This window comes from Tenebrio molitor, chromosome 2 (assembly GCF_963966145.1).
Source record: "Tenebrio molitor chromosome 2, icTenMoli1.1, whole genome shotgun sequence".
Classification (NCBI taxonomy): domain Eukaryota; kingdom Metazoa; phylum Arthropoda; class Insecta; order Coleoptera; family Tenebrionidae; genus Tenebrio; species Tenebrio molitor.
Window position 1 is genome coordinate 29,899,429 of NC_091047.1, and position 19,764 is coordinate 29,919,192.

Below are 19,764 nucleotides of genomic sequence, written 5' to 3' on the forward strand. Positions count from 1 at the left end.
TAATAGGACAAGTTTCCCAAAATAGAAACAGATTGTTTTGTAAAAATAGACGACAATGAGTCGTGGACGTTGACTTTTTTAATTTTGCAATTCAATTCTGTACTACTACTCAATACTCAATTCGGTACTACTAGGACGTAGCCAGTACTGGAACTTGAAGTTGTGTCGTTGTGGCAAGTACTTTGCCGTGTTTCTCGATAATGTAGTTTCGACATTATTGTGAACCTTGGAAGATTAGAATGAGAACAATTGGATTTAGATGTAAAAGACATCTTAAAATGTTTTTAATGTTGATCCTTCGTCATTTATTCAAACGATTATATTTAATTTTTTCTTTCACAGTATTGTAATACACATGTTTATTTAAACTATTTTCCTGTAGAGGTGATTGACCGAATGTTTGAATAAATTCCTTTTTTTAGCCTGAAGAAATGTTTGAGATTTTAGTTACTCCAGTCTGTGCTCCGTTAACAATTGTTTTGAAATTTGTTATATTCGTGTAGTTTGTTTATTATTATATTTCAGTAACATTTTTGCAGCTTTTACTTAATAATTTTATCTAAGTTTATACAAATAAGCGAAAATAAACTTGTTTTTTTCAAAAATAATTCCTGAGAATTCTTGAATTTATAGTTTATTATTAGAATTACTTATTTATTTAAACTAGAGAAAAAACTTTTCAACGTGCCGTTGCCCCCTTTTTCTTCTAAAAATTTTAAAATGTAAATATGTACGACCAATAAGATTATAATTTGGCAACACATTTTAATATTGGTTTTTACACAGACTTTTTAGTTAAACGTTTCTAAATTTATAAACTTTAAGTGGTAAGTTGTGATTTTTGGTTTGCTGGTAAACCATTTTGTGATTTGATCGATTTTATAAAATATGCTTTTCTGTTGACAGCAGGAAGAATCGACAGTCAAAATGTTTTGAGTCATCTAGTTAAAAATTTAAAAATAAAATACATACATCATTTGACATGTTTTTATTAAATATTAGTATGTAATTTTTTGCAAATTACTTCTCCTGACAATATAAAATATTTGCAGACCAGTATCAAAGATATGTTCTTTGTGTATTATTACTTTTCTTGAATTAGTCACTGTTTAGAATTCTAACCTAGTAACACTCCGACCTCTAGTTGCAAGAAATAACCATGAGTCTAGTCTTGTATTCACTATTTTATTAAATGTTTGTTGTCCATACATATTTATTTACAAAATAATATGTAGATGGGAAAGTTTTTGTGTTGACATGAAGTATACAACTTTAAAAATTCCAGTAGATATTGAGAGATTTTATAAATTAAGTCAACAAAAGAACGAACTGTATTTGAGCATTTTGTTTAGATATTAGTGAAGAATTTTGAACTGCTTCTTACGCAGGGACATAAATAGAAGGATTGCTTTCGTGATTTGACTTGCTCGGTATTTCTCGACATACTAATAATATTCTAACCATAATTAATAATTTCCTTATTTGTGCCACTGTGAACAACTGCACTGTTGGTTGTTTTATTCAACTGTTGTCTATATTAGGACGATACTTCATTTAATATGTCCCAATTGATGCGGTTAAGCAACACGTCTGGTTGACCTCAACTCTTATTACTTCATTTCTGAAATAAATTTAGTTTAATTTTCAACATTACCATAATTCGACAAACACCCCAACATATTTTAAATTGATTCTGACCAGTCGAGCATTTCTTCGCACGAATTGCCACAATTTGATTAATTTAATTAATGCGTTGTCTAACAGGAATTCATCAGCTGCGTGTTTGTGTGCCTTTTTCAACTCGGGAAGGGGCAGTCCATAAATTTCGCCCCGAACGATGACAAATGGTGGTAATTTTTGACGCGGCTGTTGCTGCATCCTGCGAGATCTTGCTCCAGAATTGGTGAAAACTGGACATTGCAAAACTTGAATTGCCATATCAGTTTTTTCAGGTCATTAAAACATCGGTTCGACATTGAACACTAAACGTGCAACGCCGCAGTTTCGATCCGTTTGTTGACAATGTTCCACAGGTGTAAAACAAACTAAATGGTCATAAACTGTTGCAAACTGTGTAAGCAACTTATTTGAATTGCAACCGTTTCGAAAAATTTTATTATTTATTGCCCAAATCGACTACCAGATTAATATTAATTATGTTTAGAAAGTGTTTACAAGTGTCTATAAGGCGCAACTGTACCTATATCCCGTAACAGGTACCATTACAACACAAAGAAAAATACAAGTGAATGTGTATCGGAGTCGTGCCTTTGGGTTTTGCAACGAAATCGCTGGCTGACTTGCGAGAAATGCGATCAACAGGCGGGAAAAGTGACAGTGAGGGTTCGGTAGCAATGCAGGCGGAACTGATTTATTTGGTTTTTCTCGGGGCTGAGCAATGTTGATATATCAAAGTATTGATATTCTGAATTCAAAGATGCGTTGATAAGTTTATTCTTTATTGAGCAGACGACTCTTCTTTTTCTACCTATGTATTTTATTTGGACAAATGCAACATTTTCTCGTCCTTTTTTCTTCCTGTCCTTCTTTCTTTCTTGACAAGTTATGGTGTTGGTTGCTCTCAATGTTCGCATGGTATGCATCGAACAGATCGGCAAAAGCGGGCTATACCGATGTAAATGATTGGCTCATTTTTTTGTACTGTCGCGAGCAAAAAAAAACTGGTCGTCAAAATCATGTTTTGACACAATGGGAAATGCCCCATTGTAAAACGGTCGTAAATATCATAACCTACCATCATGTTGTATGACATTAATTGACATTGATTAGTAATTTTTTTTGTTCGACACTGTCAAAATTTGAGAATTTTCAAAACGAAACGTCAAGCTAATTTTAAAGGTTTTAAGCGATTTGGAGCCTTTAAGGGGCTCGTCGAACAAAAAAACGTTGTATTCAACTCGTTCGTGTGTAAATTGGGCCTTTTTTGGCACTCGTGGGCATTTAAAACTTTAAAACAATTTACACACAAACTCGTCAAATAAACTACTATTTTTGACATTTTGTTGACATGGGCATAATCAGGCAGGGAAATGTTTCTGATTTGTGACAATCTAACCAAATTTTGCAATGACATTGACGACCAGAATTTTTTGCTCGCGACAGTACGTATTGTTGCAACTAATTTTGTAAGACATTCTTAAGGTACCTACATATAAATAAAAAAATGCGTTACACAGTCTAGGACTGGTTTTACAAATCTACGAGGGGCATGATGACCAACTCAATAGACCGGGACCAATGGCTTAACGTGACTTCCGAATCACGAGACAGAATATAGCCTTTTTTTTATTATTTTAAATTTCGCCCTGGGTCGGAATCGAACCCGCGACCCTCGCGTCCCTGAGCTGAAACGGACTCCCTTAGGCTATATTCTATATTCCAGTGTTTTGAATTCATAACTGGCAGCATCACTATCTTTGACCCTTTTGTATTTAATTAACGATTTTTCTCTATTTGTGGAATTTAGAATACGTCTTGTATGGTTTGTTTTTATCGTAATTAATATGTCGTCAATCACATCGGTTGTTAAATAGCAACCTAAGTAATTTGAAATAAATACATGATAGTTTTACCAGTCAGTCTAAAGCATGTTTTTTGTAGCTGTTCAGTGCCTACGATGTTAATTGATGAACAACCACCTTAAGTTGAAAATTTAGGTTTTGTACAACAATAAAACAATTATTTGTATCACAAAGCTAGAACATGTCATTTTGCAAGTGCGAGCACGTGCAAAACATTTTCTAGTCCTGTAATACACAAAACTTTTTCGTCCGATGATGTATTTAAAGCAAAATATAATCATTTTTGTTAAAATATTATCGGATAAGGAAATAATTTTTCTTCCATTGGCAAGATAAAAGATCCAAGAAGTGACTGTGACACCACAAAATTCCTCAAATATTCAAAACTGTCGTCGTCCTCGCTGTTATTCCTAACCCATCGCCAGTTGTCCATGAGGGTTGTCGACCTAGCAGCCGCCTGGCCGTAAGTCTGGTAACCTCCTCGGCCTCTACTGATTTGTATAAGTTTCAGAGCTTGGTCTTATCGATATCTGCTTTCGCGGCATTAACTACAAAACTTATGCTATACACAATGTACAGCTTGCGATAAAGGATAAAATTTGCCCAACATCAATATTTCACACTTAAAAAATTGTACAAGAATTCCACAGACATTGAGACTCAGTGTCGCCAATCTAAAATCTTTCATTAAAAATTCTTCTTTTGATTTTCTTGCCAAGGCAGGAAAATGCAATTTTCAAGATGCTTTAGACGAATGGAAAATCAGTATTTTCTAGGCGGAGGCCGAGAAATAATATTGCTGCAATCATTAAATTTAAACCAAACAAAAACATCATCTGGGTTATCCCAAAGGAAATTTTCAAATCCAACGTCTACTGCAGAAGCGCATAAAAACGAATTCTTAGTTCTCTGTAAACTTTTTATTTTTTGGAAATTATTACATATTTTATCATATCAACAATTATAATATATTTTGACCGGATCTATGTAACTACATAGTTTACCTTGTATCAGAAATACTCAAGAAAGCCGCTGAAAATCTTGATTAAAAAAGCTGTGAGAAGTGGACGTCTGTGCCTTTTATGATTAGGAAGGTAAGAAGTAAACTTCTTACTGAGGAAATTGAGAAAATCGACTTTTCGTCATTCTTTAGTCGTAGATTATATTCAGTAAATGCTGTTATTTTGACTATTCCATTCACCTGTCATTTGTTAAAAAATGGACCAATAAAAACACAATTTCACACATTTGTTACCATGGTTTCAAAAAATTGGACCGAATATTCCTACTCGTGGAAATAGTATCGGTAATACCACTAGTGATCTCAGCGATAATTTTTAACATTTTTAGCCTTGAGAATTGCTTCCAAATGGACTCACGTGTCTTTTTTGTGTTGTTGGAAACATTTTCTTCGATTTCTGCGTTAATTTCTTCTTCTTGGTTCATGGAATGGTTCTCCGAATACAACTCGTAGTCCAAATTATGTAGACTATTTTTCAAACTGGTTTCACTCATTCAATTGTGCTTGGGAATCTCACTCGTGCTGACACACTCGTGGATTCATTCCCAAGCACAATTGATAATTCGTGACCAGTTTGAAAAATAATCGACATAATTTGGACTACTCGTGGTATTATAAATGATTATATATTTATTATGCACTAACCTACGAATATGTTTAAATATTAAATGTATGTAAGTATAAGTTTCGGAGCTTGGTCTTGTCGATATCTACTTTCGCGGCGTTAACTATAAAAATGGAACACCAGTCGACTCATCTCCAATGGTTCCAACAGTTATCTGACTCGGATCGCACCACGAACGGTACCTGCTATAGCTGCGCCAGAAATCTATTGCCGAATGAATGCTGAACGGTTCATTAGTGACACATATTCTCAAGTCAACGACCCGTCAGTCTAAGAAGGAGCAGGACGTAACGTAATACAGCAAAGACAATATGTGCCGACGCATTTTACGCCCCAAGGCTTTCGGTATTGTTGGAAACAGGTCATTTTATTTATACGTCAATTTGTCAGCCTATAAAACGCATTGTCCCTTATGAAAATGGCCGCAGACGTAAACGGGTGAAAAACACGAAATAGATATGTAGGAAGTAGGTCAGCAGCAATTCGCTCTTCTTTCCCAGCTGTCATCTGTTCGAATTGGATGTTTCGCATACGTACAAGCGAAATATGTAACAGTTTCCGCATAATTACCACCACACAAGGATAATTTGTATGCGGAGTTGATATAGTTCAGATGTGCACTACTTGCTATCTTGTGAGAAGTTTGTGTGAGATGCAGTGCCAAAAGGTGGAGATGACAAATGATCGAATCATCTAGGGCTAGGGTTATAAAAAGTGTACAGTCGAAACATAATTACACGATTTAAAAAAGACAAAACAACGTTTTTGATTTTTTCTTATTTTGCTCTATTTTGGAGAAAATTCTGATAGTTGCTGATCCAAAAATAAAGATAAAGAATTAAAATCATGTTTTTCAGATTTTTTTAAATGATATCTACATACAGGATGGAACAAAAGTATCAAATATTGGCTGTAACCTTTTAATTTGACAATTTATGAAAAAATGTTTAATATAAAAGTTGATTGGTGTATTATCCTGCATCATCTGGTCTTTCTAGTTTGTTCCTATCTTCTTTTGTTTCGCTGCTCTGGCAACCAACTTTGTTTTTTTAAATAGCACCCATACATTTTTTGTGTGATTTTCAAACAAGCGTATCTTTCTGTATTCATAAATACAGTTTTGCCATTATGGGAAAAAAAAATAAAATTTAAAAAAAAACAAAGGTGATAAAATTAACTTACTAAGTAATAAAATGCAATATCAAGAATGTTGACAATTTTTGTTGAACACATCCTTATTAAAATGGAAAATTCTAATCCTATAAATTAATACAAAAAAAAACACTTTTAATAAATAAACCTAAAAGCAGCGGTTATACAAATTATGCGTGTTAATCTTTTTAGGTTTAATTTGGTGCATGATAATAAACCAAACAATTTTTATATTAAACATTTTTTCATAATTTTTCAAATTAAAAAGTTACAGCGATTATTTGATACTTATTATATTAATTAAAAATTGTTTTTTTAATTCGAATTTTTAGTCAAGTCTGATTGATGTGTTTGATAAGAACATATACTGCAAGGGTGAACATAGAAATACAAAATCAAAAATTCTGCATAAAGTCGAATGCTGTCATAGAAAAAGATATATTTTTTATTTATTATTTCTTAATGAACGTTTTTCAGATGCGAAGAGTGTAGAAGCTACAAACTATTCCAGAAAATAAAAGTATGGGGTGTTCATTTAAATTTATCCTCAAAGTTGACGTTGGAGAGTATATTGTGTTTTTACTCTGCAAACTGACTTGTGGTGCGTTCACAATTGACTCTTCAAAGCCAACTTTGAGGATAAATTTAAATAAACATCCGATATAAAAGCACATAATATCAATAATAACAATATCAGTTATATAGAACACGTGGCTTTTGTAAGACACAATTTCGAATTCTAGTCGAGTGTGAGTAATTTAAATCCTCCATTTTCTGCATTCTGACATTGCACCAATTCGCATAAATGTAGGCTGCATTCTACTGAGAACTGTAATTATGTACTATTTTATCAGCTGCAGTCTCGCTTTTGTTTTTTATTAGTAGAACACGTAACAGTTGTTCAACTGTCTTACCGCTTCATGACGGCAAGTCAACTGAGTTACTGTTACGTTACTCAATTGTTAACAATCGATAATCTTTTACAACAGTTGAAAAATACATTTTAATGTATTTAACGTCTCATTGTTTAGAATTAATTGAAAATTAAATCAATTTAGGTCGTTTGTATTCGAGGTCTGAGGTTAGACCACCAAGCGAAAGTTTGGAATGTTTTAGTACTTCGCTTGTAGATCGTAAACATTCTGATGCGATTTGAATTCGATATTCAAATTGTTGAAATCTTAAGAGAACGGCTAGTGTTGCATAATACCTTAGAACTGGTCTAAATTTTCAGTGTTTCAAACTAAAAATATAGAACAAAATTAGATCTGCTGTACAATCCTAATTTTTGTTTTCAAATGAATTTTTTACTGACTTGATTAGTTCAAACAATTTAATGACGAGTTAAGTTCAAACTTGTTGAACTTTATTTCGTAATCTCAACTGTATTTTTTGTTCCGGTTGGTAGTTTGCGAGTTATTTATAGGTTGTCTTACAGTGACAAACAGCACTTACCTTTTGCATTGTAATTACATTGCCGTACGCTATTAAGTTTTGATGTATTTTTAAGAGAGTAATTGCTTTGCATTATTGTCAAATTATCTTTGTTAAGGATCGTTTAAGATCGTCCTCTTTCTTTATAAATCAAACGGTTCTTTTGATCCGAGAAAGTGGTCAATGTAACCTTGATTAACGTTTTTACATTCTTTTATTAACTGTCGAACATGGTATACATTTTTGGTTGGAGCAGTAAAAAAAAATATCGCACAAAATGGTAATTGTCATTTTTCTGAAAATTTAGATAAGCAACTGTGGATAATGACAGCAATATTTATTCTCAAGGCAAAGCCGATAAAAGCTAACTTCATTTACAATAAGATTACGTATCAGACTAGCATGTATTATGCCAAGTTTAACATTGAATTGTTGATGAGTTCCAATTTGAACTGGAGCGATCATTATAATCTTTAATTTATTTAAAAAATTCGTCTTTGTCCAGTTGTTTGAAATCTAAATAATTTGATTTTGGATCTAGAATTTTGGAGGAAGGTTGTAGCCTTCTAAGCAAAATTATTGACAAATTTAGGCCATTAGTTCTAATTGTTTTTTAAATTAAATAGTGTCAAAGTATAAATAAGAACCGGTATTGAGGACGAAAGTTACACCATATAAAAAGACTAAAAGCAGTAATAACAATCTAAAATAATAAATTTAGGGCCAGTTTACAGAAGTGAAATTAAGTTAATCGTAATCAAATGCAAGATTAACTGAACACGTGATCAGATTGAACCAATCGAAGTTTCGGATTCACGGGTTAATCGCGCATTAAAATTTAATTAGAATTAAATATTTAATTCTCTTTCTATAAACTGGCCCGTAATGTTTTTGACCAGCTGATGAAATTTTTGCTTTTTATAAAATAAATTTCTTTAGTTTCAATTTTGAAATTTTCGTATGTAAATTAGCGCATAGTGTATTTTTCCCTAAAATTGAATATTTTTATCTACAAGAAAAATCCACATAGCTCGATTGAAAACATCAGACATTTTTCAAAAGTTTAAAATGAGTTTCAGAACCGCCTGTACTATTTTCAAAATAATAAACAGTCATCATTTTCAACATTTTTGTTAGTTGTTATTTTTAGTTCCATAATTAAACAGTTTTCTGGTATATTTAGGCTTTGTGTCCTTTATTCATTTGTTTTGATTTTTCTAATCGATAAAAGGAATCGATTGTGTAAATTTTAAATGTCAAATATTTCACAAACGTTTTTTTGTAACCTCTCACTTTTTTTACACAGACGAGACGGAATAAATAGTATATTATACACCAGGGTGAAGAAGTTCATGATTATAGCCAGATCGCCAAGATTAGAGTCCGAGCCGTGCCGAGGGTTCTAAGGCGCGAAGGCTATAAGGGACTTCTTCACCGTGGTTTATATACATACTCTTTTTTTCACTACTAGATACGTTAAAACCCTTTCTGATAATAATTATTAATCAAATTATTTTGTCTGATGCGACGATCCGAGTTCTCATTTTTCAACGGTTGCTATGAAAATCGTCTACGTTAACCAATGAAATCAACGAAAATCTTTCATTGCTAAGTAACAGCTGTTCATTATTGACCTAGGTTAATAATGAAAATTATTATTAACCTAGGGAGAGAAATTCTACTTCTGGGGTCGGTTCGAGAGTCTATTGACGCCTTCTGAGACTAGTAGTGAAAAATAGACGTTTTTTTTATAGTCAGTCACTAAAAATATAATCATATAAAATTTTGATGGGGGCTGGCCGGGGACAGTGTAAGGCCTTAATGTCTATACTAAATTACATCATCCTATACTCACCTCTATACTCCCCCGATACTATACAAGCTGTCTAAAAAAAACGGCCCACGCTATAACTTTGTTATTGATGACCCAAATGAAAAATATTATACAGGGTCTCTATAAATGATTGTCGGGTCCAGCCAGCCATGGAAACTTGTCAAATTTTGAATGTGCCGCTTTGTACGGCAAATAATGAATGTCACATTTTCAGGTTAGGTTGTTGGCTTTTAACCAGAGACAAGTTTCAACTGTGCTTTACTCTTGCTAACATTAATGTATTTATTATTTAATATCAACACCAACAGGGGAACAATTATTGCCCCCATCGTATCGCCACACACTGTACAGGAATTGGTATGAGAACAAATCCAAACAGATAAATATTGAGAACACCTTGTCTCTGTATACCACAATACAATACTGCCTTTTGTCTGCTTTAGTGTTTTCACATTTCTTGTTTTATGCTAGTGGTAAATACGACCTAGACTGAATTGTCGAATATGGTATTGACTCCCATTTTTTCTTCCAATATAAATAACAGTGTTTTTCATGACAAATAAGTCTTACTGGTTTTTCAATAAAATCAAATGTATTCAACAACATAATTTACAACACTAAATAACGATAACAAATAGGTATTTTTTTTATAAAACAGATTGAAAATGTCCCCCATTAACTTCTAAACACTTGACAATTCTTCATTTATTTTCAAAAATATTTTGCAGCATTTCTTGGTTAAGGGTACAGCAACACTGCTATCCACAATTCCACACACCAATTTTCAAAACATGTAAAGGGGTCTCTACAAATTGGTGTGGATTCTCAGCACTCCAAATTCTGAAATTGAGGTGATTTTCAAACTGATTACATTATTAAACACAACTTTGATAATCTGCAGGTTGGAGTTCTTGTACAACACTAATTTTATAAAGATGCAGTTGTAGCCTATTTTTAATGATTTTGTGACAAGTGCTTCGTGGTACACCAGATTGTTGAGATGAACAGGCTATGGATATCTGTAGAGTCTTTTCCACCATTTCTTTCAAATTCTCGAGTATTTCATCAGATACTGGTGGTCGTCCTAATGATTTACCCTTGCTAATTGTTCTGATTGTTAAAAATCTGTTCACAGTTCGCTTAATGTGATCATCTTGAATGTTGTTCGGATATTTTGCTGGAATTCATTTTTACAAACAGATAATTTCCCATTACTAAACCTTCCATTTCGAAAGTAAAAAACAATAATGAACGTGTTCTGTTCAACAGAATAAACCATTGTAAAGAAAATAAAGCTAAAATAAAACATAAATCATTAAAGCATAACCACACAAATTTTGCCAGTGTATTTACCTTTAAAAGCGGACGTACTTGCAATTTTTATTGAAAAATACAGATTTTTGGTGTATATTAACTGTGATTAACTGCGATAAAACGAATATAAGGAGCCAAAACTCGACTGACAAGCGCAAACGAAACGTCATTCACTAATGTCAGACGTGACCGTGAAAACGAACTAGAATTTGGCATCGGTTTCAAAAAAGCGGAACAGTAAAATTTTTTTCCAAGGCTGGCTTGACCAGACAATCATTTATAGAGACCCTGTACAAGAAACGTAATAGCTCTAAAAACACTACAAATTTGAGTGAGCATATAATTTTTATACCATCTACCCATTTATGGGCAATGGGCAACTTTTATTTTTCAAATGGTAACCTATATTTTTTTTTTTGTTCGACACTGTCAGAATTTGAGAATTTTCTCCTGTGTGACGGATTTTGTTAAATGTCATAACGTGTCAAAACGAAACGTCAAGCTAATTTTAAAGATTTTAAGCGTTTTAAGATTAAGCGTCGAGCAAAAAAAAACTTGTATTCAACTCGTTCGTGTGTAAATCGGGCTCTTTTTGGCATGAGTGGGCCAGTTTAAAACGCGAGTGAAACTACTATTATTGATTCTGTTAGTTTTTTTTAATTGTAATGATATTAAAAAACTATACCGTTGAAAACAAAATTTCCGAGAAAAAAAGGAAAATATGTTGCATCAAAATAATTTTCATTGTCATATTAATGAAAAAATCAAGTTAACCGACCTCCATTATTCAATGATTTTTATGAATTGTAATTAAATAAAAAAAAATTGCAGCATGAAGCGTGCGTAAAATTGACATTTAAGTGAAGTCCAGCACACCACCTACAAATTGTCGGTAATGAAATAAGGATAAATCTAATAATTTTGATGCAACAAATTTTGTTTTTTTTTTCGAAAATTTTGTTATGAAAGGGTATAGTTTTTTAATGCCATTACAATCAGAAAAAAAAATTCTAACAGAATCAATAAAAAACAATAGATCACCATTTGAAAAATAAAAGTTATAAATGGATAGATGGTGTAAAAACTATATGCTCACTTAGGTTTGTAGTGTTTTTAGAGCCATTTCGTTTGTTGCATAATTTTTTTCATTTGGGGCATCAATAGCAAAGTTATAGCGTGGCCCGTTTTTTTTAAAGACAGCCTGCATACATATACAGGGTTATTATAAATGTTTGTAACATCACAGGTGGCTGTGCGCTATACTTTACGTGCACCGCTACGCCAACTGGATGTTTATAATACAACTGAATGTCTGTTTTTTTTTTGTTTGTTTGTTTTGTATGCAAATTTACAGTTTTACTTCGATTTTAATGAAATTTTGCACACTTGATTTTCAAAACAAGAGGAAAATTACTGTCTATTTTAATTTTACAAAAACCGACCTCTACTAGCATTTTCAACCCTCTTAAGTAAAGAAATAGTTTTTTCAAGCTGGAAATCTCCTCACGTTTGCCGCTTCACCCTCACTTCTTCGTCTGGATATACAGGCTGTTTGATAAAAAAACGCCTCAACCCGTAATTTTTTATTTATTACCCGATTTCAGTGAACAAAAAAATCAAAGATATGGTTTTTCAAGCGCTACAAAACAGCCATAAAATATATTTTTTTTGGCGTTATCTTCAATAGCTAACGATAGTCAACTTTTTTTTTTTAATGGACACATGTAGTTTTTTAGGCTTGGTCTGATAAGGTTTTTTTTTATGAATCTAATGATGTATTGAAAGTTATCATTTGGTTCATAGCTAACTGAAAAAAAACATTTTTTTGTGGAAATTAAAGTACAGAGTGTCCCAAAAATGGGGTACTAGCGGTGCACTACGGTGTAGAAGAGATTACCGTAAACGTCAGAAAAATGTTAAAAAAAATCTATTGGACTTATTTGCTGATTTGGCGGTCTTTGAAAGTGGCACTTAACACGTCAATTATTTTGAAATATATGTATGAAATTGTCATGACAGCTACCTTTAATCGTACATATTATAACAAAGTACAAGATCAGTCACTATCAATATTTAATCCTGCATAATAGAGAACTTAGAAGCTTTGGAAATCGAAAAAAATGTTTTAAATCCACTAGGGTAACATTGCAAGGTAATGATGTACGAATATTTCTTTGTTTGCATTGTAATACCGTTAATAATAAAAATAATTGATTTTTTTTTCCATATTTTTTTCATGTATGTACATTTAAGCATCCTCGATAAGGTAGTAAGTAGTTTGTACGCCAATTTTGGGACACCTGCATATATCGATTTTTTACAGCTAAATATCAAAAATGATTCGAAATTACTTTCCATTGGCAATTCTGTTGTAATTATTCTTTTATCTTTCAATTTGCTGGTTTTATATTTTTCTGATCGTTATCAAAACGAATTGTTGAATTCTAATGGGTGTTCAAATGAAAAGCTCATCAAGTTGGTTATGACTTCTTGATGAATGAATATAGAACGAAAAAGGGATGATGCCTTTTTTGACAGATGTCAGTAATGTTTTGCGAGTATAACGTCTTTTTTTTTTAATTGAGTTTCGTTTTCTGTGGAATTGAACTTTAAGTAAATTTAATTTCAATTTAATTAATGCACCAAAAACATTTATCCGACAATTGAGTCAGCAAATTACTCTCCCTGTGGGAACAAGGCACACAGTGTTGCACAAAAATTTACATCTTTATCCCTATCATGTCACAGCAGTGCAGGAATTGAAGCCAGCAGATTACCGACGAAGATTACATCTTTGCAATTGGCTTGCCGACAACATATAGTGAATGTTTTTGAATAAACAATTGCCAGTGTCAAAATTAAGTAAAAAACCACACATATGGACAAGCTATACAGGGTGTCTCAAAAATGGCGCCCAATCTCTTGAGGGGTTAAACTATTTGAGGAGTTGAGTTCAATTTCGTTGTGAATTTTTTTTCCTTTGACTATTTTCTAAGTTATACACATTTTAAAATAAGCAAATTTGGCAACATCGGTTGGTATGCACAATCAATTAAACCAATTCTCCTTTGAGGTCAATGTTGCCACTGTTATTTTAGCGTATTTTGGTAGGTCATTACTCTAAAAAGAATTACTTCGGTGTTGTTGGATTACCTAAAGGGGTCTTGGAAAAAGTAACATTGTAAAGTAATTTATAATTCAGCTGTAAAATTTGGTAATAAAGGAGATACATCTCTTTGAAATTACCATATTTAAGCAAGTTATACAAAATCTGTTGGTCCGATCAAATTTTGTATTGAGATTTATCTTTCCAGACTTCTATTCTTTAAGACCCTTAGGAGATTGGGCGCCATTTTTGAGACACCCCTGTATAACAATTTTACACCAGATAATAATTGAGGTTATGTTCACTTCACTTCCCGTACCTTTCTTCCGTGAATTCATTTTTAAAACAAATTTAATGAAAAACCAGGGGACATCTTTTTTCAAATTTGAAATAAACTCTCGCTCGTCAGGGCGCAGGCTCAGTCACATTAAAAAAATGTTGATACTCAGTGTGACTAATCGTATTATCATGAAAATTACTGTTTGGCTCATACCAACATGACAACGTTTTGACAATTATTTATTAAATAAATTCAATAATAGGCAATAATGTTTTGGTGTGAACTAAATTTTCATATAAAGTAAACAAATATGCTATGCATTTTTAAATACTTAAAAATAGTATACGAGTATGTTATAAACATTTACTATTAAATTGTGTACTATAAATTATTTATAAAGAAAATGTCTTTATTATTTCGCGTACCTAAAACACGCCTCGAAATCCAATTTCGCGGTCGTTGCTCTTAACGACAGCCGTTAAAATAAACGTCATTTTAATATTTGATACAAATGAGAGTTTCCATGTAACAGTCCAGTCAATAGAGACATAAAAATGGCTCCACCTTGCAAAAGGTACAGAAAAGTTTATACATGGCAGGTATCTTCTATTAGGCATATTATTAATATTGCCGAGTTTGCGACCTTGGGGGGTTGTCGCTCGCCCCGCCATACTGGAGAATAGGGGTGGAAAATCACATTTCTGCGATTATTTCATTATCCGTGCGAGATACGTCTATCTAAGTTATTATAAAAATGTAGAGCGTACAATTCTCTACATTTTTTGTTCTTTATGTTTTTTTGTCAGATCAATAGTTTCGTAGTTACAGCCTGTAGAAATCGAGAATTTCTATTATATTTGTACTTTTTATTCTTTTCCACACCACCACAGAGGTAGAGCAATAGGGTGCATTTTTTTGTTACGTAGTGTCTCCGGTGGGCATAGTCTACGATGTAGTAAAAATTTACTGTTTTACTCTTTTTGATCTCTTTGTAACGTAGACGGATCCAAATGATCTGGATCGATCGGTTTAGATGAGCTGAATTCATCAGAGTTTATGAATTCGAGAATTCCTCTTGTTCCTCAGAGTCATCATGATCATCATCAGGATCATTTGGCGTTTACCTGTTTCATTAGTATACACGTTGGAGTCCGATATTCCCGTAGACGGACAAACAATAAATGCTCGAATTCTACAGGCTGTAACTACGAAACTATTGATCTGACAAAAAAAACGTAAAGAACAAAAATTGTAGAGAATTGTATGTTCTACATTTTTTGTAAGTAGTTAGATATACGTATCTCGCACGGATAATGAAATAATCACAGACGTTCCAGAATCTGATGATCAAGACGAACAAATACCTGAAATCAATGAATTTCTATTTTGGCAAACGCCAGATGATCTTGATGATGATGATGATGACCCTGAGGAACAAGAGGAAAATTCTCAAGAGGAATTCCCGAATTCATAAACTCTGATGAATTCAGCTCATCTATACCGTTCGATCCAGATCATTAGGGTCCGTCCACGCTACAAAGAGATCAAAAAGAGTAAAACAGTAAACTTCTACTGCATCGTGGACTATGCCCACTGGGGACACCACATCAAAAAAAACGCACCCTATTGCTCTACCTCTGTGGTGGTGTGGAAAAGAATAAAAAATACAAAAATAAATGAAATTCTCGATTTCTACACGCTGTAACTACGAAACTATTGATCTGACAAAAAAACATAAACAACAAAAAATGTAGAGAATTGTATGCTCTACATTTTCTATAATAACTTAGATAGAGGTATCTCGCACGGATAATGAAATAATCGCAAAAATGTGATTTTGCACCCCTATTCTCCAGTATGGCGGGGCGAGCGGCAACCCCCCAAGGTCGCAAACTCAACAACATTAATAATATGCCTGATAGAAGATACCTGCCAAGTATAAACTTTTCTGTACCTTTTGCAAGGTAAAACTCCCTATTGATTGGACTATAAGACTGCCGTTTAGATTTTTCGGGTGTCAAATTAGAAACCGCAGAATTTACTACTACTATGGAGGAGTACACGAAACTGAAACATAGCTATTCGCTAGCACTGCAATTCTATTCCGACATTTTTACGATTATTTACAAAATGAACTGTTTTATTTATGTCATTTCTATAGCACATGTAAGTCGAATTATATGTATTTATTGATAGTGAAGTAATTTTACTTGTTCGTTTTATAAGAATTAAGAATTTTCTGTTGCACAAAAAATATTGTGTACACCTTGGGCGCGAAATCCTTTAACATCCTCGAGATTTTACTGCCTCGGCCTCAAGGGGCCTCGGCGACAATTTTTCTCTCGGTAGGTTAAAGAAAGATTTCGCTGTCTTGATGTAGGTACAGATAACTAGCTATTATTCCGTAGTTTGTTGTTAAGGTCCAATTTTGATTGGGCCAAAACTTTGAGTTGTATGTTTCGCACAGTTTTATTTGTTAATTGTTATTCAACGCTAATTGGAATTAATTTTCTTACGTTATCACTTTCACTCTTATTGTTTTAGAGTTATTGTGTCATATGGTACAAGTCCAAGGTGAAGATATCTGAATATCCATTCAATGCGACTAAGGGTACGATTATGTTGGAGCTGCGATAAGAGCGGCGATGAGAGCGAAATGCCATTTGAAAACAATGATACTTCGCTCTTATCGCTTATCGATCGCAGCTCCAACATAAATGTAGGTACCCTAAGACAATTGGATCTCTCAGATGCTAAATTAATTGACTTTTTTTTTTTGAAAAATTCGTCATTGTAACACCATTGTATTGTAACTAACTATTTGATTATTTTGACTTCTTGTAGGTCATTTCTTTTTTGTTCGTAATTTTGTGCGTAATCTTTATTTGTGTTTTTCAAGTACAATTTCCAGTTTAAAATTCTTTTATCAGCGAAAACAGAGCCCACCATTGTGAAATTTCTGACACATGCATATGTATGTGGAACGTGTTTGTGCCTGCGTCATACACATAATAATTTTTATTATTTGTATTTAAATCATTTTGATATTATCATTCAAACATATATAATGCGATTCCGCAATTTTTTTTTTTGCTTTCTGTGTAATAATCTTCATTTGAAATCGACGCCTCTGTCTTGTTTATTACAACATAAAGAGAAATGACATTTCGTGTGATAATAAAACATTACCAAGCAATGTAACGAAAAGTGAAATTTCAAGGACGCCTTTCTTTTGTGTCGAAAGTGAAATTGGAAAGCCTGTCTGCCGTCTACCTTTTAATTTTGATAAGTACGCATTTTACGCGTGAAATTATCTCACTTTCGTTTGATTACCCCAGAATTTTTTTACAAATTAAACGCGATCCCATTGACTTTAAACATCGAAACGTTCCCGTTACATTTTTCCTAACTTTCACCTTTTCCATCGGTTTTAGTTTCAAGTTCAGTGAAAGTTTTACGTTCTGTTCTAACCTTTAAAAGCGTCTTAAAATTAATTCAAGTTCACCGTACGTCGTGATCCTCTTGAACGATTAGATCTCTTCACGAGACCAGATAAAACTCGAACTTCTCTTCGATAATTTTATTTTTTCGGTTTAAATCTTTCTCCGAGTCTAATTCATAAATCCTGTTTGATCGTTTGATCTTCCACTTCTTATTGATTGGGAGGAGCGAACACTTGACGAATTCAGCTGAAGCATTCCTGGGAACTTGCCCTGATTTCTCTTAATAAGATTTATAGTTTTGAGAGTTAACCCGTTTTATTCGCCCTTTGTTGCACCACAGAAGTCGACTCCATTGTTCCGGAAGAAAAGGAATTATCAAATCATAAATTAAACAATCAGACAAAAAAGAATTCGTTTGAAAGAGAAGAGAATGATAAAGCCAAACCGATTTTTATTTTTTTACTGAAATTTTATCTATTTTCGTTTTAGGTTTTTGCTGGGTTTTCTCTTAAACTAGATCTTAGACCATTTTTTTCAATTCTGTGTAAGTAAACGAACCGCTTCGGAAAGAAGTAAAAAAGATCTGGTTGATATACTTACCTGATAGTGGAGTAACGTTAGGTTTTTATTTCGGAACCGGTAGCAAGAGCTCGGATTTGAACGAAATTTTTTTAATGTGTTATAAATAAAACATATTAAAACCTTTATAGGTTAAAAATTGCCGCTCATTGTTTGTTTCATTAATTTATTGTTTATTTATAAGAACTGAAATTTTCCAGTTAGAAATCGTTATTTTCGCAAGAAAAATACTAGAAAACAATATAGAATGACTTTGGGAAGAGTATATTGTTATATTGAAACTTGTTTGGAATTAATTGTATGTGGAAAAAGAAGAACAATAGGCAGATGTTCGGTAGCCCGGTGTTGACCGGCTCAGATAGAAACACGTTCAGTTTGTCTTCTAGATTTGCATAGTTAGCATTTTTTGAAGAAAATATATAATTATTTTTAATGGTTTTTGACAAAAAAGTGTTTAGTAATACATACCATGCGATCGAAAATAAAAAAAAATCCAGAGGTCCGTGAGTAATACGCTTCAGGTGGCAACACGTAAAAATGTAATTCAAATGTCATCAGATGTCATTACAATGGAGAACTGTCATTATTAATTTCAACAAAAGTTTCCGGACTTTCAAGGCACTTACAGTGGAGAGTAAAAAAAAACAGACATAATTTTTGACATAACAGTTATAAGTGTGAAACCGCCCTTCCTACATTTAAACATATTTAGACTGATTGTGACAGTTTAGTTAATAACTGTGCTACAATCGTGTCAAAAATAAATTACTCTCTAGGATTTAGGGATATTCGATACTAGGTTGCCATAAATTTGGTTAGGTTGGGGGCTATGTGGTTTCTGGTGGCAGACAAAAGATATCTCAAAAATGTAAGGCTGTGGCTAATTCCTTGTCACAGTTGCAAATTAATGACTAATGCCTCGCTAAGTGATAGATGATTTTTCGTTTCACAATAAATTTTGGTTTCTGTCGGCATATTTAATTGAACTTAATCCCTGAATTCATAGTAACCAACCTTAGGCATTCAAAATTACTTCTCAAAATTCTAGTTACACGACATGAAAAATGTTATTTCTCTAAAAGTTCGAAATATAGGGAGCAATTTATTTTTGACAAGGTAGTAGGTACAGTTGCGGCCGTTGAAAACTCAGACACTTTGTCAACGCCAAACTTTTAGCTTTGTAAATGGTATTGAAAGTGACGTTTCTCAAAATGTCACTCAAACATTATCCACATTAATTTCTCTCGCAATGGCTCTTATACTCACACCGTCCCTCAGTCAAACACATTTTTCCAAATCAGATAATTGCGGCATTTCAAAAGTTACGCGCGATTCTGACCTAATATGTCAAATACTGACACTGACTTTATAATCCTTGATGAAAATCCTGTTTACGCTAATCAAATTTCGGAATTTATACAGAGTGTTTAAATC

General features: G+C 33.0%; 1 protein-coding gene and 2 long non-coding RNA genes across 3 annotated transcripts in view; 1 reads left to right on the plus strand and 2 right to left on the minus strand.

Annotated features, from left to right (window-relative positions):
• LOC138124588 (uncharacterized) overlaps positions 1–19,764 on the minus strand; it is a 211,906-nt gene that overhangs the window by 134,976 nt on the left and 57,166 nt on the right. The window lies entirely within an intron of this gene.
• Brf (Brf RNA polymerase III subunit) overlaps positions 1–19,764 on the plus strand; it is a 91,297-nt gene that overhangs the window by 25,527 nt on the left and 46,006 nt on the right. The window lies entirely within an intron of this gene.
• Positions 10,182–11,209, minus strand: LOC138124493 (uncharacterized). Its single transcript, XR_011157167.1, has 2 exons — positions 10,962–11,209; positions 10,182–10,903 (listed from the first exon to the last, which is right to left on the minus strand). It is a non-coding gene; the product is annotated as an uncharacterized lncRNA (long non-coding RNA).